This window comes from Mirounga leonina, unplaced genomic scaffold, assembly GCF_011800145.1.
Source record: "Mirounga leonina isolate KUSES-001 unplaced genomic scaffold, KU_Mleo_1.0 Mir_53, whole genome shotgun sequence".
Lineage (NCBI taxonomy): Eukaryota > Metazoa > Chordata > Mammalia > Carnivora > Phocidae > Mirounga > Mirounga leonina.
This window is the reverse complement of record NW_023270807.1, coordinates 86,291,380-86,315,483: the sequence shown is the minus strand read 5'-3', so window position 1 is coordinate 86,315,483 and position 24,104 is coordinate 86,291,380.

Genomic DNA, 24,104 nt, shown 5'->3' with positions numbered 1-24,104 from the left:
AAAGAAAATATAAGATCTCCAAAGATGTTTTTATATTTAAAGAGTAAAAATTATGAAAATGAAAAATGAAAAAGATTCCAGAGCGGGGGGATGGGGTAATTGGGTGATGGGCATTAGGAGGGTACATGATGTGATGAGCACTAGGTGTTATACACAACTGATGAATTACTGAACTCTATATCGGAAACTAATGATGTACTATATGTTGGCTAATTGAATTTAAATTAAAAAAATTCCAGGAAAATACTAATCATAAAAAACTAGTAGCTATATTGATATCAGCAAAATAAAAGTAAAAATTAGTAGATAAAAGTTTAAAATTTGACCAGTTTATATCAGAGTAGATATGCCAATAAATCTCTGAGTTATTAATAGGTAAAGCAGATAAAAATTAGTAGAGATTAATATAATTAATATGATTTTTATTTGCTTTAAAGAAGAAAACCTGAAAATTCATGAGCTAAATATCCAACTTAAGAAGTTAGAGAAAGAAAAGCAGAAGAAAGTCCAAGAAAATAGAAAAAACACATGTTAAAGACAGAAATTAATGAAATAGAAAACACAAAGAAAATACAGAGGATTCTACTGATTTTTAAAAAGAATAATAAAGTAGACAACCCTTGTATGAATCTGACCAAGGAAAACAAGAGATGAAGCTTAAATAAAAACAATTAGAGGGGCACCTGGGTGGCTCAGTTGTTAAGGGTCTGCCTTTGGCTCAGGTCATGATCCCAGGGTCCTGGGATCGAGCCCCGCATTGGGCTCCCTGCTCAGTGGGAAGCCTGCCTCTCCCTCTCCCACTCCTCCTGCTTGTGTTCCCTCTCTCACTGTCTCTCACTCCCTGTCAAAATAAATCTTAAAAGAAAAAATAAAAAAAAATAAAAACAATTAGAAATGAAAAACGGAGTCTTAGCCTTAGATAAGGACCAAAAAGATAAAAAGAGAACCCTACGAGCAACCTTATGCCAATAAGTTTGGACATTTTGAAATGAGCAATTTCCCTAAATAACAGCAAAAAATGACTCAGGAAGAAAGGAATAGAACTCTGGATTCTGGTAATTGACCAATTCTCTTATAGAAAACTACTAAAAATTCTGGAAGAAAAATCTAGAAGCTTTTCTTAAAAAAAAAAAGATTTTATTTATTTATTTGACACAGCAAGAGAGACAGTGAGAGAGGGAACACAAGCAGGGGGAGTGGGAGAGGGAGAAGCAGGCTTCCCGCTTAGCAGGGAGCCCGATGCGGGGCTCCATCCCAGGACTCTGGGATCACGACCTGAGCCAAAGGCAGACGCTTAATGACTGAGCCACCCAGGGCCCCTAGAAGCCTTTCTTAAAAGCAAATACTGAAAAGAGAATAAGAAGGCCAAAATTAAGAACAAAGGAAGAACTGAGAAAGGTTAATGATCATTAGAAGGTGTTCTTGCTTAGTGAGCATTGGCCAGTCCTGAGAACTGGGACTTGTATTTTGATGTCCTTACTGAGTGAAGAGCACAGCAATAGCCCAGTGATTGCACTAAGTGGGAAGTTGAATAGGAGTTCTTCCTGGCACCAGAGTGAGACACAAAAGAGCTAGATGCTGAGGGTAAGAATGTACTTGAAGTAGACAAGTCCTCTCGTGGAAACTTCAAACTTTGAACTTAAATTAAGATGATTTCAGACTGATAGGTTTCCCTAGATGTCTAGCGGAAACACAGACCTCTCTGTAAGAAGGTAAATTTCTATTAGGTTTCAAATTTTTCTTAGAAATAGGTTTTTTTCTTTCTTTCTTTTTAAAGATTTTATTTATTTATTTGCGAGAGAGAGAGAGAGCACAAGCACGGGGAACAGCAGAGGGAGAGGGAGAAGCAGGCTCTCTGCTGAGCAGGGAGCCAGATGCTGGGCTCAATCCCAGGCCCCTGGAATCATGATCTGCACCAAAGGCAGATGCTTAACCAACTGAGCCACCCAGGTGACCCCCTATAAATAGGTTTTCAAGTACTGTTCCCAGCACATATATAGTTCAACTTACACAGGCACTTAGAGAAAGAAGACAATGTGAGCAAGAACCAAAAGAAACAAGAGATAACAGAAATAGAGCCATAAATATTTAATATTTGAATTTAGAAGGTTATCAAATAGGTAATAAAATAACTATGCTTACTATTTAATAAAATGAAAGATAAATTTGAAATATCTGTAGGAAAAAATTACATAGCAGATTTGAAAAAGGTCGAGATGAAATTGCTAGAACCAAAATGATATCATAACTGAAATTAAAAACTTGATTGATGGTTTTAACAACAGAGCAAACACAGCTGAAAGGGGAATTGGTGAACTAGAAGATAAATTAGACAAAATATTTTAAAAATGAAATAGAGACAAAAGGTATTGACATAAATTATGGGGAGAAATGATTAACATACATTTAATCAGAATCCAGGAAGTAGAGGAGAGAGAAAATAGGCAAAGGTAATATCTGAAGAGACAGTGACTGATATATATGTGATTAATAAGAATTACAAATATTTGCTTAGTTGAGATTAACTGAGAAAAAGAGAAAGTACAAACAGTTACTATCAGGAATATGAAAGGGGACATCATCACAGATGCTGCAGACATTAAAAAATGATCAGAGGGTATTATAAATATATATATATATATATATATATATATATATATATATATATATATAGCAATGGATTTGATAATATAGAAGATAAGGACAGATTCTTAGGAAAACATATTTTGCCACACCTAAGAACTTAAATTAACAGCCCAAATTTTTCCACAAAGAAAATTTCAGGCCCAGATGGCTTTTGTGCACACCAAATATTCTGGTATCAAGCATTCAAAGAAGAAAAGCAGTTCCAACCTTATATAAAATGTTCCAAAGAATAGAAAAATAGGAAATAGTTGTAGATTTATTTATGAAACTAGAATGACTTGTTACCAAAACATGACAAAGAGAGTGTGAGATACGAAAATACTGGTCATTTTAATCATTAGGCAAAATTCTTGAACAAAACAATTCAGAAATGATAGTCTTCTCAATAAATGGTGCTGGAATTATTTGGTCACCAAATGGGGGGGGGGAAAAGAACATCAATCCATTTCTTGAAGCATATATAAAAAATTACTTCAAAATGGATGCTACATCTAAAGGTAAAGCCTAAAACTATGAAACTTCTTGAAGAAAACACAAGGGAAAACTTGATGACCTCAAATTAGGCAAATATTTCTTATACATGACATTAAAAGAATACCTATTAAGGCACTAATACATTGGATTTCATCAAAATTAAAAACTTCTACTGTTTTTTTTTTTTTAAGATTTATTTATTTATTTTAGAGGTAGAGGAAGAAGAAGAAAGAATTCCAAGCAGACTCCCTGCTGAGAGTGGAGCCTGACAAGAGTGGATTTCACATCCCTGAGATCATGATCCTGAGTCATGACCTGAGCTGAAATCAGAAGTCAGAGGCTTAACCAAGTGAGTCACCCAGGTGTCCCACAAACTTCTACTCTTCAAAAAAACATGTGAAGAGAATGAAAAGGTAAGCTATAGACTTGGAGAAAGTACTTGCAAATCATGTATCTTATAAAAACTCTAAAATATTATAAAAAGAAAATTATAACAAAACAAGTCAATAAAACACAGAGCAAAAGCCTTTGACACTTTGTCAAAGAAAATATACAGGTGGCAAATAAACATATGTAAAGATGTTCAACATCATTAGTCATTAGAGCAATGCAAATAAGCCACAATGAGATATCACTACACAGCTATTAAAATAAAATTAAAAAAAAAAAAACCCTGATCATACCAAGTGTTAACAAGGATGCAAAGGAAATATACCTCTTATACACTACTGATGGAAATGTAAAATGGTAATTCATGCAAAGACTTGTACACAAATGTTCATGGCAACTTTGTTTTTAATGACCCAAAAGAAGAAGCAATGCAAATATCCAGTAACAGGTGAATGGGTAAACAAATGGTGGGTATGTTCATAGAATGGAGACAGAAGAAATACCAGAATTTCTAATAAGAAGTAAAAAGGAACAAATTATTGCTACAGGCAATAACAACATTGATGAATCTCAAAATAATTATGCTGAATTAAAAAAAAAGATGTCAGCAAAATGAGTACATACTGTATTATTCCATCTGCAGAACATTCTAGAAATGCAAACTACTATATAGTGACAGAAAGCATATCAGTGGTTCCCTGACGATGCAGGAGAGGTGTGAGAGGAAGAGATTATAAAAAGGGGCATGAGGAAACTTTTTGAAGTGAAAAAATGTTCACTATCTTGATTATGGTGATGGTTTTTTGAGTGTAAGTATATCTCAAAACTTATAAAATTATACACTTAAAATATATGCAGTTTATTATATGTCAATTTTACTTCAATAGAGGGCTTAACCTACTAGCCAAAATGTAAAAAGGGAAATATGCCATGACCAAGTGAGTTTATCCCAGGAATGCAAGGTTACTTTCATATGTGAAAGTAAGTAAATAGAGGCACCTGTGTGGCTTAGTTGGTTAAACATCTGACTCTTGATCTCAGCTCAGGTCTTGATCTCAGGGTTGTGAGTTCAAGCCCCATGTTGAGCTCCACCCTGGGTATGGAGCCTACTCGGAAAAAAAAAAAAATTAAGTAAATACGATCCACTAAATGAATAAAGTAGAAAATCAGATGAATATTTCAATAGGAAAAAAAGCATCTGATGAATTTCAATATGCATTTATGATTTAAAATGTAACTTTTATAAGGTCGGGAATAAAAGCAAATTTCCTTAAACTGATAAGAAGTATCTACAAATAATAACAATAACTTTATTGCAGATATCATACCTAATGGTGAAACACCAAATACTTTCTCTTTAAGAGTGGGACTCAGACAAGGACAGTTGCTGTTAAACTTTTGTTTTGTTTCAACCAGCTCTCTGCTGCAATACTAGCCAGGTGGGTATGGCAAGAAAAACAAATCAAAGATACAAGGATTTTAAAAAAACAGAATGGTTATTTCTAGCAGATGAAATGGTTATATAAAAAGGACATTTAGAATAAAAATGGAGTTTGGCAAGGTTGCTAAATACAAAATAAAAATATAAAAATTAGTTGCATTTCTATAAATCAGCTAACAACCAGGAACCAGAAGCCACTCTAACTACTTTAAACAGAAAGAAATTGAATAGATGAAATTAGAGGAATATGAAATCATTGGAAGAGTTGCGTTTCCAAATATGAACCTCAGAACAGCACAGAATGATCCTCCAAAGAAAACCACAAGAACTAAGCTAGAGAATCAGGTGACTGCATTCAGTAGCATACCACCAATGCCACAATTCAGGAATCTGAAATCAGAAAGCCACTTCCCAACTGCCTCTCAACCCAATGCCTGCAAGGTGCGACTGGATTCTAGAACATGGCTACAGGCAAACTCCATACCTCAGTGCCCTTGCCTCCTTGCCAAAAACTGATGAAGTGACAGAAAGGTGACTTCTGCCTTACTTTTGTCTCCCAAATTGCCTGCAAGTGTTTATGACTGGTGGGAACTAATTCACAAAGATAAAAGTAGCTTCAAGGAGATTCTGCAAGATGTAGATTTTAGCTTTCCAGACTCTGCTGCAAGTGCCAGTGACAACATAAGCAGTGTCACTAGAAAAGAGCAGGAATGAAAACTGAGAATCACCCATATGCACTTTGACTAGCAACAAAGAGTTGCAAGAATGTAATAAAAATGCATAGTATTTATAGGATCTACAAAACAAACAAAGCATTTATGAGTACTTATAGTAAGATATGCAAGACCTTTATGTAAAAATTATGCTATTTATTAAATTCAAGAACACTTACACAAATGCAGAGATATACCATTTTTACAGGTAGGAAAACTCAATATCTAAAAGAAGTAATTTCTTCCTAAATTGGTCTATAGATTCAATAGAATTCCAAACTAGATCCCCAGAAGATTTTTAGAGGAATTTCACAAAATCCTGAAGAATGAGGTTGGGAGAAAAAGGTGAGATTTGCCCTATCACTTAGCATAATTTATTATAAAGCTATATGATTAAATGATGAATTATTGGTGCAGGATTAGATCAACTGACTTGTGAAACAGAGTAAGGGGCCAAAGTCAGACTCATATAGGGAAACATGATATGTATCAGAGGTCATGTTGTAATTCCAATGGGGAAAGAATGGACTAATCAATTATCAGTGTTAGGAAAATGGGTTATAAAAGAGGACCCTTACTTCACACCATACAGGAAAATCAATTCCAGCACAATTAAGGACTTAAATGTGAAGGGCAAAGTTTCAAAACTAAAAAGAAAACATGAAAGAATAAATCTATGATCTCAGGATTGGGAAATGTTTCTCAAACAAAATACAAAAAGCCACAATCATAAAGCAGTTTGAGTTTAGAACATTAAAATGAATGTCCTCACTCCGTGAAAAAACAAGGACAAGAAGAGGAGAACTCCTGTAAATCAGTAAGAAAAAGTCAGACAACCCAGTTGAAAAATGGGTGAAAGACATGAAGAGCATTTCACAGAAGAAACATGATAATATGAATAAAAATATGAGTCAAACATAGGGAAAGATGCTCAATCTCATCTTGTTAGTACTTATCAGGATAACTCTTGTACTGAGATATGTGCACAAAAATATTCAAAGCCACATTGCTAATAGCTAAAGTGGTAAAAAAAAAATTCCAAATGTCTCCTGAAAATAGAACAGATAAATTGTGGTGTGTTCATACAAGGGAATATTATATAGCAGTTAAAATGAATAAACTAAAGCTAGAAGCAATCACAGGGTTCAATCAATTCAATATTGAGTGTTATGAACAAGTTGCAAAGACTACATAGAGTATGATACCAGCTCAAAGATGGGCAAAATTAAACAAACTTAAAAAGCTCTTTGGAGCAAGCCTTTCAAAAAAAAAACTAATAAAGACATTTCTTTTTATAAGTAAGGGTACTATAAACAAAAAATCCAGGAGATGTTTACCTTATTGGGAGGAATACAGGATAGCTGAAAAGTCAAACTTTGAACATTTTAATGTCTTTTGTGTTTATATTATTTGTCAAGCCTGGACTAGCAGCATATTCATTAAAGCAGAACTAAAATGACGATGCCTCTTATCACCATAATTTTCTTCTCTTTGTTCTAGAAGTTCTAGCCAATAAAATGAGATAAGAAAAAGAAATAATTATAGTAAAGGCAGAGTAAAATGATTTTTATTTGCACATGATGGTGTTATCTGGAAACCCCAATAAAATCAATTTAAAAATCCACCCAAACTAATAAAACTTTAGTGAAGAGATCAGTTCCTGCAATATCTGCCATTTGTTGGTATCTGCAATGTGCCAGAAACTCTGCTTGACACTGTACATTCATTGTCTCAATTAACCCTCACAAGCAACCCTCTGGGGTAAGTTAGTATCCCTTCGAAGACAGGTCGGGTTGAATAACTTACTCATGGCAGGACAATTCAAAGCATGGTCTATTTCCAAAGCTTGTGCTCTGAAACACTTTGCTATATTGTCTCCAAATAAATCCTGAAAGTAAGATACTTTCTCTAAAACAGAAATAACCAGTGATCAGGACATTTGTTCAAGGAAGAATACTTGGATACTTTTAATGGCAAGCATTATCAAACCAGAATAGTAAATATCTTACCTAAAAGTGCATATACTTCAGACAGACCAAATATATAATGCAATATGATCAAGACTTTCTCTCCTGAACAATGCTGCAGAAGGTGTCTTAAATTCTTCTGTCCTCCCCTTTTTAGACAGCATGCAGATTGCTATCTTTCTGTTAACTTTTTTTTTTCTTCAGAAGAGTTACAATAATATTACTGATCAGTTAATGATTATCCTCTCTGAAACTGTGCCTTGATTGTCTTGGGGTGGTTTTGTATTTCTCCTTTTGGCAGCAGTTAGAGTTACTTCCATTAACAATGATTTTTTTCCCCCTAACTTTCCTCTGAGATGGAAGTTTTATATATAAGGATTGATTTTAGGATATTTTCTAGGGTGTGGAAATTAAATACTTATAACTAATGTTTTCTAGCTCATTTATAAAACTTCCATCAGAATCTTCATTAATTCCTTTTGTCTGTAGACTCTCAAACTTTCAGAGATGTTTGCTGAGCTGGTTGCTTTCATACCTTCTGCATTTGAAAAGGCTGGGAACACCCTCACCTCGTGCCCTTCCTCACCTGTTCCCCCATCTGGTGCAAGCTTGTTCAGCTTGCCCCTGAAGGCTCTGTCCCACCATCCCCTTCTCACAATCTTAGATTCAAGTTCAGTTTCCAAGTCAGCCTTGGAATCATTAATTAGAGCTAGAAGGGACTTTGGAGATCAGTTTGGTTTTATAAATAAGGAAACAAAGGCCCGCAACACTATTTTTTCCTACTCATTTCCTCCAGATCATGGTTTGTATCAGTTGATTTCTTCTGAAAACCAATACCCATTCAGTAACAATGAGGATCTCTGTTGTGAAAATACAGAACTGGAAATGAGAAACAAGGCTGCCACCCCGTGGTGTGAACATTGAGGAGGGATTTATACAGAGAATTGTGAGAACTGAGGAAATTATGCATGGTGAATTCTCATTAACTAGAACAGTAATGACCAACTTTTGTAATTATCATTGTGATTCATTTAGTGAGATTTACAAGAATGTGAAATTCTCTTTAGGTGACATCCTGAAGTCCCGGGAAGATATAATTGACTGATCTATGTTCACAGACTAAGAGATCTATGGAAGGAATATATATATATGTTTATCTTAAAAGTAGGTCTAGATAGGCACAATTTTATTTTATAAAACTGAATTAAGTAAAACAATATGCTATAGATTATTAAATTCTTAAAATTCTCTTTGTCCCTACCTTTTTTCACAATCAGATACTTTTGGCATTATAGTCATGTTATATAAATGAGATAATTTAATGAAATAGAATTTAAAGAAATCTAAGTGAAGCAAATACTTAAATGTGAAATATTTAAATGAATTTGCTTTCAGTAGTTATATAAGTGTTGCTCTAGTTTGAGCATCACAGAAATGGGCACTGAGATCTATTTTGGGCTAACCATAGAAGAGGAAGCCTAAGGAGACTCATTAGTTGAGTTGCACAGAGGTCCCCTCGGTCGATGTAATGCTTTCAGCAAGCAGACACAGGGTAAGAAACGAGGCCATGAAACATCAGTTTGCCAAAAATATTTACTATATCAGCAATTATCTTCATCCTAGACAATTGCAAATTGCTTGAGTCAAGTACTCATGGGTCTGCCCTGTCTCACCTGGAATTAATGAGAATGGACAAGGGGTGCCATATCAGTAACTCCAGAGAAATGGGCTGCTCACCGTAACACAGCCTAACATTCTTAAAGGAGCCAAATAATCTCAAGGCAGTAATTTCTTTTATTAATTGAATGTAGCTAAAAAATATATTAGCCCCATTTTATATTTTTAAAACTTAAAAGTCAGGAATGTTTGAAATAAATCCTATTTGGGTTCAAATCCTACTGCCCCCGCTTAGGTGATAACTATTTAACCATTTCCAGCCTTTAGTTTCTCATCTGGAAAATGGGGCTGGTCATACCTACCCCCTGGACTATGTAGCAAGGGTTAGGCAGGAAAAGGCATGCGCAGGACTTAGCGCCAAGCCTAACACCTAGTGCTCCATAAACATTAGGCTGCTGGTATCGCCCAGCAGTGGAAATGTGGGTACAACCAGACTCTTAAGTGCGCTCACAAGGAAACTATCAAATTTCATAGAGAAAACCATAACTTCTATTGCATTTTTTAGGCATTCAAAGGAAAGATGTGTCAGACAAAAAAAAACAAAAAACCAAAAAAACCTGATTACCAGCAGGTTTTCTCAAAGTCAGGGCATTGCATTTTCAGCCTGATGCCTGGAATTTCTTGGCTCATCAAATAATAATAATAATAATAATAATAATAATAATAATAATAATTAGTCTCTTGGTGAGAAATTCAGGCTGAGGTAGTGAAAAGAGTGCTGATTTTTTAATCACAGGGTCCCAGGTTCATATTTTTAGATCCATCACTTACCAGCTATGTGTTCTTGGACTTCAGTTTCCCATATGTTAAAATAGAAAGAATAAAACCATGTACTTACATACGGCTTATTGTTTAATATAGTGGCTATGAGAGCATCCTACATCAGGAGGTAATGTATGTAAGCATCTATTCTAGAACAAGTCTCAATAATTTTTGTTGTTGTTCCCTTGGGATTCTTTGATGATGGTGATGGTAATAGAGAAATCCTGAGATTTAAGTACTTGGGAAGTTGATTTACAAATCCGTTTTGTTTGATGCATAGGAAAATAAAAACCCGAAGAGAACGGTTTGGGCAGTGTTCCAGTTATTCAGTGTGGCCTCTCAGCCCCAAATCCACTGTTTTGCAGCCGGATTTGATCCACAGTTTTCTCCTTGAAGCTGTCACAATGCTACACTTCGTCAGTAGAGGGCGCTGGAGGGACATTGCAGGAGGAAGGGGCTCCTTTTTCAAATTCACTTACTGTGCTCCTTCCGAGCAGGGTCCTTTGAGGGGCTGGCTTCTGCAGGCCAGGCTCCTACAGAGCTGTGGCAGCGAGCGGTGTCCGGTGGCCAACACAACACAGGGCCTCCCCGTGGGGGGACCTGTACCCAGTACCTCCTCGGATGGCTTTACAATGACTTCCAAGGTGTGGCATCTCTTGTGCATGGCTTTCCCTTGCAGAATGCCAAAGGGCAAATTCCCAGTGAATCCCAGCCATGGTTCCCAGGTTGCCAGCCTCTGTTGGCCCCCACCCTGGAAGACTGTTCTCTGCACTCCAGTCCAACAGGAATTCCTTGCCTGCCAGTCTGTGCTCCAGCCAACTACTGACCAACTCTGGCCCAGAACAGCTAGGGGTTTTCTCCGTCCAGGGGACTTCCCCAATAAGGCCTGAGTCTTAGCCTTGGGAGGAGGGGGCCTCTTTTCCAAGTTTACTCCCTTTGAGGTTATACTTTCTTAGCCCCAGTTCTTCTTTCTAGTTAATCCTCTGTGGTAGTTAATTTTTTATTTTTCCCATTTTTGCTTTTTTGTAGCTAACTTTTTATTTTTTATTTTTATTTTTTTATGTTGGACATAAAATTTATTTTTAATTTTTTAGAATGTTATAATTAACATACTTCTTTTTTTAAATTTTATTTTATTATGTTATGTTAATCACCATACATGGAACACTACATCAAAAAGCTAACTTTTTAAATTAAACCTTCATTGTTCAGATTACTATATGGTTTCTGATTGGACACCGACTATAAAAGTGAGTCCTTTATCCAACCTCAGTGAAAACTCAATTAACTCTATTCCATCACAGAAGTAACTGTCTTGTGGCAAAACTTCCTCTGCCCCTCCCCTCAGATCTTCCTGTAAAGTTCTGAATATAGAATGGAGATTTTTGTTTCCTTATGTCAATCACTTCCCTTTTGTCAGTTCATCTTTGACTCAAGACATATAAATTTCATTAAAAGGTCAAATCAATATTGATGGGAACCTGCAAATATTAGGTCTCTCCCAGTTACTACTTGATTTAATTAGGTGGATGTATACTGTTTTAGAATCCACCTTACACTGTAGCTAAATCTTCAAACTGAGGCAATTGGGAAAGGCTTCATGGAGTTGGCAGCATTTGAGTTGGATGTTGAAGGAAGGATAGGATTTCACAAAACATTGAAATATAGCCACAGTCATGGGAATATTTCAAGCATAAGGAAAAAGATGCAGAGGCATACCTGTTTACTGCGAACAAATTCATTGGATAGGGAAGAAGCAGGAATAGAGTTGAGAAGAAGGTAGAGTCAGATTGTGGAGGGCCTTGAATGCTAGGCAAAGAAGCATGGAGAGATACTATATTTTCATGTAGGTTTAGCTTCAGTGTAGAATAAGTTGAATTGGAAAGTGATCCTAAGACCTAATCAAGGACACTAACGAGAAAACTATTATAGTAACCAAGATATGAAGCCAACTGGACCCATAGTAATGGAACAAGAGAGAGTGAGGAAAATGGAAAGGAAGGAACGGAGGTATACAATCTATGTAAAGGAAGACTGCATTAGAGACTGAATGGGTGGATATAAGAGAGGAAATCTTGATGATTCTAGGTGTCCAGTTTATGTGTGGCACTGAAGCAGGGGATCATGGGAAGACAGAGTTCATGTTAATTTTCTAACCTAGCTGGAATATACTGTGAGAAATGGAAAGTCTCTGTAATAAATATAACCGGTATGCTGATGTAATTCAAACACTTAATTCACTTATTTATTCATCCATTCTCCTGCCTTTTTAAAAAGTGTTCAGTGGGGGAATTTCTTCTTATTCCCCTGAATGAAAATTTGGCAAGTCTTCTCACTTTTGTGCTCATTGTTAGGTAGGAGACAGTGGTAAGTGTCATGGAGTCTCAACCCAGTAATTAGAATATCCAACCCAAGATGTTAATAGAAATGCGGGACTGTATTATGTGTTAAGCCTCAAACCGCCAGCACAGGCCAACCTGGGGCTGCAAGTGACAAAGGGGCATAGAGTTGACCTCATCTCAGTTTTTCCTCCTTTTTTATTTCTTCCTCTACCCTCAACCCTCCCAGTTTCCCACCTTGAAAAGTTGAAACAGGAAGGAGTTGTTTCAGAGACTCATAAGGGACAAGGAAAGCTCTCGCAAGAACAGGGCATCATTATAATCTGACTCCATGTGGTCTGGATCTGGCAGACATTTAGAGCCAACCTTTCTCTTATGGGCACTGTCCTTTTTTCCAGATGGATGCATCTCCACTTTTGGAGGCCACTTGAGGCTCTATGTGTGGATTTTAACTTACTGCTTGGGTCCCTTTACCCCTTCAGGTTGTGTGCTTAGACTGGGTCCATTGTGCCCTCATGCCTATTCTCTCTCTCCTGTGGGGGACAAGCTCTGGGTATATAGATCCTAGCACAGTATCCCTCTCCTGGCTTCACCAAAGAAGAAGCCAACCCTCCTGCACCCCCCTCAAGCAGAAATAAAACACTGAGCTATCTGGGTAGCCCTGGGGAACCTCCCCCACCCCATAAGATAGTTAGCTCCTCCTTTCCCTCTTGGGATTGGGGTGGGATTGGGCTCACAGCTTAGTCTCATACCTCACACCGTATCTTCTGCCAACTCTCCCCACACTTTCCTGTCCCTTTTATATTCTTGATTTGGTTGAGAGATTTGAGGGTCATGAAGTCAATTTTTCTAGACAATTTTCTTTATAAATTCTTCATAAGGGAACCCTATCATGAATCTTAGCACTGATTTTATTGGACTGTCTCAGTAGAAACTTTAAACAATCTCTCACACAATATTAATCCCAATGGTACTTATTTTTTCCTGAATTTCTTTTATAAAGAATAAATTAAGGGGAGCCTGGGTGACTCAGTCGGTTAAGCATCCAACTCTTGATTTCAACTCAGGTCGTGATCTCAGGGTCATGAGATCAAGCCCCACATTGGGCTCCATGCTCAGCGGGGAGTCTGCTTGAGATTTTCTCTCTCCCTCTTCCTCTGCCCCTCCCCCTGGTCTTTCTGTCTCTAAAATAAATGAATAAATCTTTAAAAAAGAAGAAATTAAGTCAATGCTGTAATTTTTATATCAACATTTATATAAATACATTTACATATATATTTATAGATTTGGTATATTAGTTTCTAATTGCTGTTGTAACAAATTACCATAAATTCAGTGGCTTAAAACAACAATAATTTATCTTATAGTCTGGGAGGTCAGAAGTTTGAAATTGGTTTTACTGGGCTAAAATCAATGTGTCAGCTGGGCTGCATGTCTTCTGGCAGCTCTAGGGAAGAATCCATTTTCTTGTCTTTGCCAGCTTTTAAAGCTGCCAGCAGTTTGGCCCATGGCCCCTCTCTTTCACGCCAGCAACAGCAGTTGATTCTTTCTCATGCTGTACCACTCTGCCACCGACCCTTTTGCCTCCCTCTTCCACGTTTAACTACCCCATGATTGCACTGGGTTCACCCAAATAATGCAGGATAATCCTCCTATCTTAAAGTCAGCTGCAACTGATCAGCAAGCTTAATTCTATCTTCAGACTTAATTCTCTTTTGGCATGTATACCAGTCAAGTTTCAACCAGAGAAGCAGAACTAGTAGGAGATATATATTAGGAGATTTATTGCAAGGAATTGGTTTATGCAATTGTGGGGGCTGATTAGACAAGTCAGGGAGGGCAGCTAGACATCTTGGGCATGGGCTGAAATTGCTGTCCACAGGTGGAATTTCTTTTTCTTCAAGGAAGGCTCAACTCTGCTTTTAAGACTTTTCAAATGATTGAATGAGGCTCATACAAATTATGCAAGACAATCACTCTTACTTAAAGTCAAATTTAATTGATTATGGACTTTTGGTTTAATAATTGGGACTACAGCCTATGCAAGTTGACATGTCAACTAGGCCATTACTGTTCATTCTGTCAGTTTGGCATCCATACACACCTCTATAAATGATACTTATGCTCCAAATAAAGGCAACAACAAAGTCACACTTCCACCTGACATCACACATCCTGCATACAACCAAAACACACTAACCCTTTCTCCAGAAGAGGATGCAAAGTGCTTGGGTGATACCCACTCTTCTCTTTGACATACTGTAACTTAAAAGATGTGATACAAAATTAATTTCATGAATACATCTTATGTTATATGATAAGGGGATAAGAGAGAGAAGAAAACAAAAATAATTGGTTAAAATGCATACAAACATATTTCATGACAAAACGAGGAAGAAATACTCATAACTATTACAGCCCTAATTTCTGCAGCTAGTTACATGTCTTAGTTGGTACTTATAGCTATCTTCTTCCACTACACATTCCCTATTCCCTTTACCCGAAGCAAACACCTCATTGATTTTGGTTCTTTACCTGGCAGGGTGACCCAAACTTTCATTCACAAAGGGTCTGGGCCTTTAGTAATCCTGGCTGAATTGGATTGTTGTAGTTTTTCATTTACTTTAGTACATGGTGTGATGCTTAATTTTATGTGTCAATTTGACTGGACCATGGGGTGCTCAGATCCTTGGTTAATCATTATTTCTGGATGTGTCTGTGAAGGTATTTCCAAATGAGATTAGCATTTGAATTGGTAGACTGAGTGAAACAGATTACCCTCCCAGATGTGGGTTCACACCATCTAGTCCATTGAGGGCAATGGTAGAAGAAAACGGCAGAAGAAAGGAGACTTTACTCTCTCTGCCTGACTGTTTGAAATGAGATGTGGGTCTTCTCCTGTCCTCAAATTTAGACTTACACCATTAGGTCCCCTGGTTCTCACACCTTTGGATTTGGACTAGAACTTATACCATTGGCTGTCCTGGTTTTCAGGACTTTGGACTCAGATTGGAACATCACTGCCTTTCCTGGGTCTGCAGCTTGCAGATGACAGATTGTGAGATATCCTAGCCTCCCCTAATTTTATATAAGCTAATTCCTTATAATATCTATCTATCATCTATCTATCTATCTATCTATCTATCTATCTATCTATCTATCTATCTATCATCTATCTATCATCTATCTATCTATCTATCTATCTATCTATCTATCTATCTATCTATATTATTGATTCTATTCTCTTAAGAACCCTGACTAGCACAGGGCAAGATAGGTCAACCCTCACTTTTCAAGGATTCAGTATTTGCAAATTCACCTATACTAAAATTTATTTATAATCCCAAAGCAATACTTTCAGGCTTTTGTGTTCATTTGCCAAATGCACAAAGAAAAATTTGAATTGTCACTGGGCTTACAATTTCTTTGTTAATCAGGTCAAATCACTCCAGCAAATACAGTAACCACTTTTTTTGCCTGTTCTTTCAGAGTCATGGGGACCCCAAAGTGGCTGAATGGCAGTCTCAGCTTCCAGCTCAGTAGAATAATTTTTGTGTCTCCTGGTAGAACCATTCTTCCCTTTGGGACTAAGAGTTCTAGACCTGCAGAATGTAAGGTCATATAGACAAGTAGCAAAAAAAATTTTTTTTAATTTATTTGACAGAGAGACACAGCGAGAGAGGGAACACAAGCAGGGGGAGTGGGAGAGGGAGAAGCAGGCTTCCCGCCAAGCAGGGAGCCTGATGTGGGGCCCGATCCCAGGACCCTGGGACCATGACCCGAGCCAAAGGCAGATGCTTAACAAGTGAGCCACCCAGGTGCCCTGACAAGTAGCAAAAATTTTGATAGTGAACCACTAGGGATAATAGTGAGTAGAGCATTCCTATTTCCACCCTTTGATTCTTGGACCTGAGAATCCTGGCTATGGGAGGCACAGCATGTATTAGATGCTGAATTAGAGCATATGCAGCCTCTTGGAGGACATTGTCCCAGCTCGGCAAGATGTTGCCACTTAGTTAGGGCCTTACTAAATGGAGTAAATGGAGCTTACCCACAGATAATTTGAAGTGGCCCACAACCAGCTCTCTACTGCTTCACTGTATGACCAGGGGCAAGTTTCAGGGTATTTGACAGTTGGGATGGATTGTACATGCTTCTGGCTATTCTTTATATTTGTTAATTATCATAACTGAAGTTTACATACAGTATACTACTTCGTGTTGTACTTTAAGTTAAAAAAATTACTTTAACAGTCAGCTGAGCTGGGGCAAAAAGAACACATTGTTATACATAAGAAGTTGGATATAGATATATTACTAAAAAGAAACCACCTCACTTTGTCACACAAGTAAGACAGCAGACAGTTCAAAAACAGGTCCAAGTATATGTGGGAATTGTGTATATGATAAAGTTGACATTTCAAATTAATTGGCAAAGAATGAATTATTTAATAAGTTATTTTGGGACAAATTACTATTCACTTGGAAAAAATAAGTTAAATCACTTATTTATAATAAACAGAAATAAATTCCAAGGTTAACCAAGATTTTAGAAAATTTTAATAGAAGGAACACCTAGAACTTGTTGAAGTTCTATATCCTTACTTAATTTCTGTCTGGTTGTTCTACCAAATGTTGAATGAGGGGTGTTGAATTCTCTAACTATAATTGTGGATTTGTTTCTTTCTCCTTTCAGTTCCATTAATTTCTGCTTCACATGTTTTTCACCTATGTTGATTGGTGCATACACATTTAACATTGTTATATTTTCCTGGTGGACAGACTATTTTATAATTATATTAATATCCCTCTCTGTCTCTCTAATTTCCTTTACTCTGAAATCTATTTTTTATGATATTGATATAGTCAATCCTCCTTTTTTGGATTGTTTGCGTGATATGTCTTTTTCCATCCTTTTACTTTCAAATTACCTATATTGTTATACTTGAAGAGAATTCATGTAGACAGCATATAGTTTGGCCATCCACTCTGGCAATCTCTATCTTTAATTTATATATTTAGATCAGTTATATTCAATGTAATTATTGATATGTTGGGCTTATGTCTGCCATTTTGTTTTTATTTATCTCTGTTTTTGTTTCTGTTCTTATTCCTTCTGCATTATTGTGGGTTATTTGAATGTTTTTAGAATTCCATTTTGTGATCTATACTGTTTTTCAGTGCATTTCTTTGTATATTTTTATCAGTGGTTTCTCTAGGCATTACCTTGTATATATATATATGATGAATCACATTCTACTGGTGTCATTATTTAATTGGTTTGAAAGATGTATAGAAATCTTACCTCTCTTTATGTTCTTGCACTCTCTCCCATTTGTAATATAATTGTCATAAATATTTCCTCTACATACACTTAGAACCACATCTGACAGTGCTACAGTAATTTTTGCTTCAATTGTCTATCACAATTTAGAAATCTCAAGAAGAGACTGAAAGTCTATTGAGTTTTACCCATATTTTTCCTTGCCTTGCTCTTTCTTCCTTCTTGATGTTCCAGAGTTTCTTCTTACATAATTTCCTCTATTTAGGAACTTCCACTAGCCATTTTTTTTTTTAAAGGCTAGTCTGTTGACGACAAATTGCCATAGCTTTCTTTCATCTGAGATAGTCTTGATTTTCCCTTCATTCCTGAAAAAAGTTGTTATGGGTATAGGATTCTGCCTTGACAATTCTTACTTTAGGAACCTAAAGAATATTATTTCACTTCTTATCAATCCCCATTGTTTCTGGATGAGAAATTCACTGTCCTTTTAATTGCTAAGGTATTATTTTTCTCTGATTGCTTTCAAGGTATCTTTTTTTCAGTCTAAAGATTTCAGAAATTTAATTATGTTACATCTTAGCCTGGATTTCTTTGGGTTTGTTCTGCTTGGGGTTCACTCACCTTCTTGAATCTGTAGGTTTATGTCTTTGCCAAATTTAGGAACTTTTCAATATATCTTTGAGTGCTTTTTTCATTCCTGTTCTCTTTTCCTCTCTTTCCAGGACTCTGATGATACAAATGTCAGGGTGTTTTTGTTTTGTTTTGTTTTGTTTTGTTTTTAATAATCCAATAGGACCCTGCAGACCTAATAACTTTTTTCAGTATATTTTTTTCTCTTTTGTTCAGGTTGAGTAATTTCTATTGTCCTATCTTCCAGCTCACTGATTCTTTCCTCTGTGCCCTCCATTCTGCCATTGGGCTCATCCACTGAGCTTTTTATTTTGGTTATTATATTTTTCAGTTCTAAAATTTTCATTTAGTTCTTTATATCTTCTTTCTCCCCCTTCTCTTCTGCCTTTTCTCCTCCTCCCCCTCCTGCTCCTCCTTCCTGGCTAAGACTTTCTATTTCTTTGTTGATGTTTGTATTTTGTCATTTGTTTTAGCAGGCTTGTAAATGTTCACTGAAGCATTTTTATCATAGCTGCTTTAAAATATTTGTTGGATAATTCTAATATCTTTGTCATCTCAGTATTGGCATCTATTAATTGTCTTTTTTAAAAAAAAAAGACTTTTTATTTTTTAAGAGCAATTTTAAGTCACAGCAAAATTGAGACAAAAGTACAGAGATTTCCCTATACCCTCTTACCCCCCACATGCATAACCTCCCCCATTATCAACACCCCACACCAAAGTGGTACATTTGTTATAATTGATGAACCTATATCAATCCATCATTATTATTCAATGTCCATAGTTTACAATAAGGCTCACTCTTGATGTTACACATTATAAGCGTTAGGACAAATGTATAATGACATGTGTTGGCCATTATAGTATCATGCACAGTATTTTCATGGCCCTAAAAATCCTCTGTGCTCTGCCTATTCATTCCTCCACCTCCCACACGGACTCCTGGCAACCACTGATCTTTTTACTGTCTCCATAATTTTGCCTTTTCCAAAAAAGTCTTGACTTTCCACTAGACCTTCTCTAATACCACCTCAGCAGAGAGGGGAAGGGTCATCCCCTTACTGACACATGGGGATGGAAGTCCAGTTTCCTCACATGGTCTTCACTGACACTGTAGGGGGTGGGGGTTGTTCCATGTTTTTCCTTCATCTTATGTTCACTTTATATAAAATGTCCAGATTTTTTAATTGTACTTAGCAGTCAGAATAGAGAAAAGTATATCTGCTTCAGCTTCCTGGAAGCAGAAGTCCTCAGCAAAAGTTTAAAAAAATTGATAACATTGAAAACAGTCAAGGATGTGAGGCAATTGGTACTGGGATTATGAACTTCTTAAATGTTGGTGAGAGTAATTTGATAGTAGCTATCCAAAAATTTTAACAAGATCAACAATCCTACTTGTAAGAATCTATTCTACATAACTACTAACATGAGTACATAAATAATAAAGATGCTTATCTTAGCATTGCTTGTAAAAGTGAAAATAATTAGAAACAATTCATCAACAAATAAAGAAATGGTTAAAAATATTGTGGTATGCAAAAAAAAGAAATTTTATGCAGTCACGACTTTTTATAAAGTAAGCTGCAAAAGATATGTATAGCATGTTCTCATTTCTCATACAAAAATTGTTGAGTGGCCTTTTCCTGTTGCTTAGAATTGGCAACTAAGGCTATAAGCTATGGATAAAGGGACATCAAGTATCCTATTCTATAGGGACACCCTCCAAGGAAACTCAAACATTTGTGGGCTAACATCTCTATTAGAGCTTACAAACAATTGGGCAGATTAGCCTTCTCACCTCCAATCATTACCCCAGCACATCACGCACCCCTTTCCTTCAACCTCATTTATCACCCCAGTGCTTCTTACAGTCCTATAAACAAAAGACCTGGGGATAGTGATAGAGTAGGGAAAAGTCTTTGGAGTCAGATACTGTTGGCTTAGGTGGGAACTCTGCTTATTTTCCATTGGTTCCCATGGAAAGAGGAAGGGCACTGCTTATCTCCCTCCACAAATCAGGTAAAGGAGGGAGAGTCAAGGTAATTGTTTACAGACCTTAAGAATACCTTAAAAACTATGACACTGACATTTGGTTCCCCAAAGGAGTTTTTGGGATTTTAGCTTAAGCAGCTGAGTCATCAATCTGCCTATGTAATTATGTGAAGAGGGGAAAGCAGAACTGGAGACAGATGGCAGACAGATGAGAGTTGATCACAGGGCAAGGGGACACCAGTGGCAAGAAGGCAGGAGCTGAAGGCATGGTTAGCAAGCTGTGGTGTTTGGCTTTATGAATTCCTAGGAGTATGATCCCATATGGGTCATTTTCAATGTTGAAATCTCTGGAGACTGGTAGGGGGCATGGGAGCTGGGTTGAAGTGGTGGTGGGCTTTTCTCTCAAGGCAGTCAGAGTGCTGTTTTCTGGCCCCCTTGAGCCAGAGGAGCCTTTAGCTCCTCTCACCTTCCTGCTCAGTTGACAGTTGTGTCTCTTCTGCTGGAATCAAAATCAGTTGCTTTGAAACAGCTGACCTTCTCTCTTCCCATGGGTTTCTGCCTCTCTTCTGCTAATCCTGGGGCGGTTTCGTGGTGTTCTTTTCACACTAACTGTAGGAAATCTCCTATTTCTGATGTCTTGCTCTTAAAAAAGGTCTATCACAGTCCAGCAATTTACTCTCCTGGGATACTGTTCCTTTAGCACTCAGTGACTGGTTCAGAGGAAAGCAGGACCCAGTTTCTCACTCTCCCTGGAACAAGTATCCTCTTCAATGTCCGCCCCTTGCTGCACAGTTAAGCCTACTCCACTCCACTCCTTCTCACTCAAGGTAATATTTTTCATTCACCTTCACTGTTCTCCCTTTACTCTAGATTATTTTGGGGACCTGCATCTTTTAATTCCAATTTTAAACAGAGCTCAAATTATTTCTCACAGGACTTCTGAGCTCTGTGCAAAACAAGGGATACAACCTGGCATCTATTCTACATGTCCCTCAATAGTTCATAACAGTAAAGTTAATCATGAAACAAATGTAACCAGACCATATGGGGGATCTCTGGGGGGTGGTGGTGGTGTCTAATTCCAGCTGACCACATAACTCAACAGCTACCCCAACCCAAATGCTATAAAGGGAAGTAACTTGGTTTTCAGAGCAATCCTTGAACAATTCTGGGGACAGAAACTCTACCATCTCTCACTCTTTCTCTGTCTTTCTCTCCCTCTTCCTCCCTCCCTCCCCCTATCCTTCCCCTGACTTCTGTAAAAGCCATATAAGTAGATTAGTAAAGTTACCAAGATTTGGAGAAAAAGCAATGAGTTGTTTTTGACAAAAATATAGATATAATATTCAGGGCTCATAAGGGTTCTTTGTAATACACCTTCTTATACATTGTTGGTGAGATTTTGAATGAGTATAGACTTTCTGCAAAGCAATTTTGCACTCTTTATTAAAAAAATCATTTCTAGAAATCTGTCCTAAGGAGTAATCTGAAAAGAAATGAAAGATGTAAGGATGTGTAAGGATCGTCATTATAGTATTATTTATCATAAGAGAAATTGGAAACAACCTAAATGTATGAAAATAAGTTACGGTTTTTGCATGAAATAGAGTATTACCCTATCTTTAAAAATCATGTTTCCAAAAGATATTTGTATGATATGGCAAAAAGCTTAGTATTGAGACAAAAAGTAGAATAAAAACTGTATATACAATATTAACCTAATTGTTTTATGTTTATCAATCTCTCTGGAGGTAAATCTTTTCTTTCCAAATGCTTTGAAATAATCAAAGATTATTTTTTTATGAGGAAAAGGTTAATTAACAAAATCTATTTTAATTTGGCAACAATCTGTTTTGGAGGTTTCTGGTTCAGGGGTAAAAGCCTTTCGTAGGAGACATACAAGATAGAATTTTGGGGGGAAGATTCTTAGGAAAGGAATAGAAAGACAAGAATTTGGAAACCAGTTTACTCTTTTCCTCGATAGCTGCACAGTTTTAATATTTTTAGTTTTTCATGTTCTCCTTGAGTCCTGCCCAAGAACAAATATTATTATTTTTTTAAGTTGTATGTTGATCCAAGGGTGTGATAGTGTGAATTAGTGTCAGAGAGAAAAACTCACTAATCTTAACCCATTATTCTTTTTTATCTGCTCAAGGGTTTGACCTCTCTATATGAGCAAGGGAAAAAACAGTTAAATTTAAAATTTAGTCTGAATAGTCACCTAGGATTGCTGGTCTGGTATGAAATAAATAGCAATTTGGCAATATATATGAAGAACCTAAAATTAGTCACATTCTTTGGCTCAGAATTCTACTTCTGGAAGAGGCAGACCAAGATCCAAGATGCGCATCATGGCCTAGAATGAAACAATACAGAGTCAACCATCATCTAATTACCTGAAAATCATGGAATGGTTAGCTCAACTGTGGATGGGATAAACAAAATATAAAAAAAAAATTAAATCTTCTGTAAGTTTAGTAAATCTTCAGAGATTGCCATACCTTTGGGCTATCCTCCTCTTCTTAGCCCCATTTTGCTTATCCAGACTCAGACCAGGGTCAGAATGATAACTAAATAGATGTGAACACATAATTGTTTTTGAATGTTCTCTGAATAGTATGTAACTTGTGGGAAAGGAAATCATTCTAATGAGAGAGAATCTTAGAAGAAATCTCATGCCCTTTACTGATAGTCAGGACAAGCAGAGGTTTCAAAACTAGTCATGTACTAATAATGTCTGGGTTTTTCTATAACATACAGTTGAGACTGGGTGGGCCTTTAACTGGCAAAATATCAGCAGTCTGGCTCAAAATCACAGGAACTTTTCTCTGGAGTCATGACTTTTTTTTTTTTTTTTTAATGCTGGAAGGAACTTTAGAAATCTCAACACTGGTGAAGAAACCAAGGCACAGAGAGATTAAATGATTAGGTTGGGGTCAGAGCAACTTAGTGGCTGAGCCTCCTATTTATGAAGCTTTGAAAATACCGCTTCTTAGAACCTGTATTCTAATAAGTTAGAATATACCTGATAAAAAATATTGAGAAAGATAGTGGAATTCAGTATCATATAATTTGTGAGTTGATTTATAAGATTCAAAGAGAAGGAAAAGCAAAAGACAGATTTGAAGACAAAAATATTTGGGAAATTTATAAATTGTTTGAGGAGAAGGCCCCTGAGATGATGCAGAAAGCTTGGCAGGTGGGGAATAAAAAGTTAAGCTCAGCTATCATGGGGCCTGGCTGACTCTAAAGATCTATATCATTCATAGTTTTGGTATTGATTTTCCAGTAACGAAGATAAGTTTCTGCTAATGCACCCATCATATCCTGATTTTTTTTTTTTTGCTTTGAACCAAGAGTATTTATTTGGAAAATGGCTTCCTATATCAATGTAGTACAATGATGGCTCATCTTATATAGCCCATCTCCAAATGGCCTGAGATCCAAGTTTAGCTGTAGGAAAATAAAGGCCTCCAGGACAACCACCTTGGATGCAGAAAGGGACCTTTTGAAATCACTTCCCCAGATATTTGCCCACTACTGGGAGATTGGTTAGTGTAGGGTAGATGCAGCTGGAAGTACTCTAGGTTGACCTAACTTCATGAATGACAGGCTGAGTGCCTGTAGCCTGGTGGTTAGAGTATGTCAGGGGAAGCCAGTGTTTATCAGTAGCCTACCCTTCCAGAAAGTGGCACAGTTGGTGCTTTTCAGAATACAAGACTCCCTTGCTCTTCTAGATCCTTGAAGAGAAGAGATTCTGTAACTACTGAAGAGGAAGACCCAAGCTGGA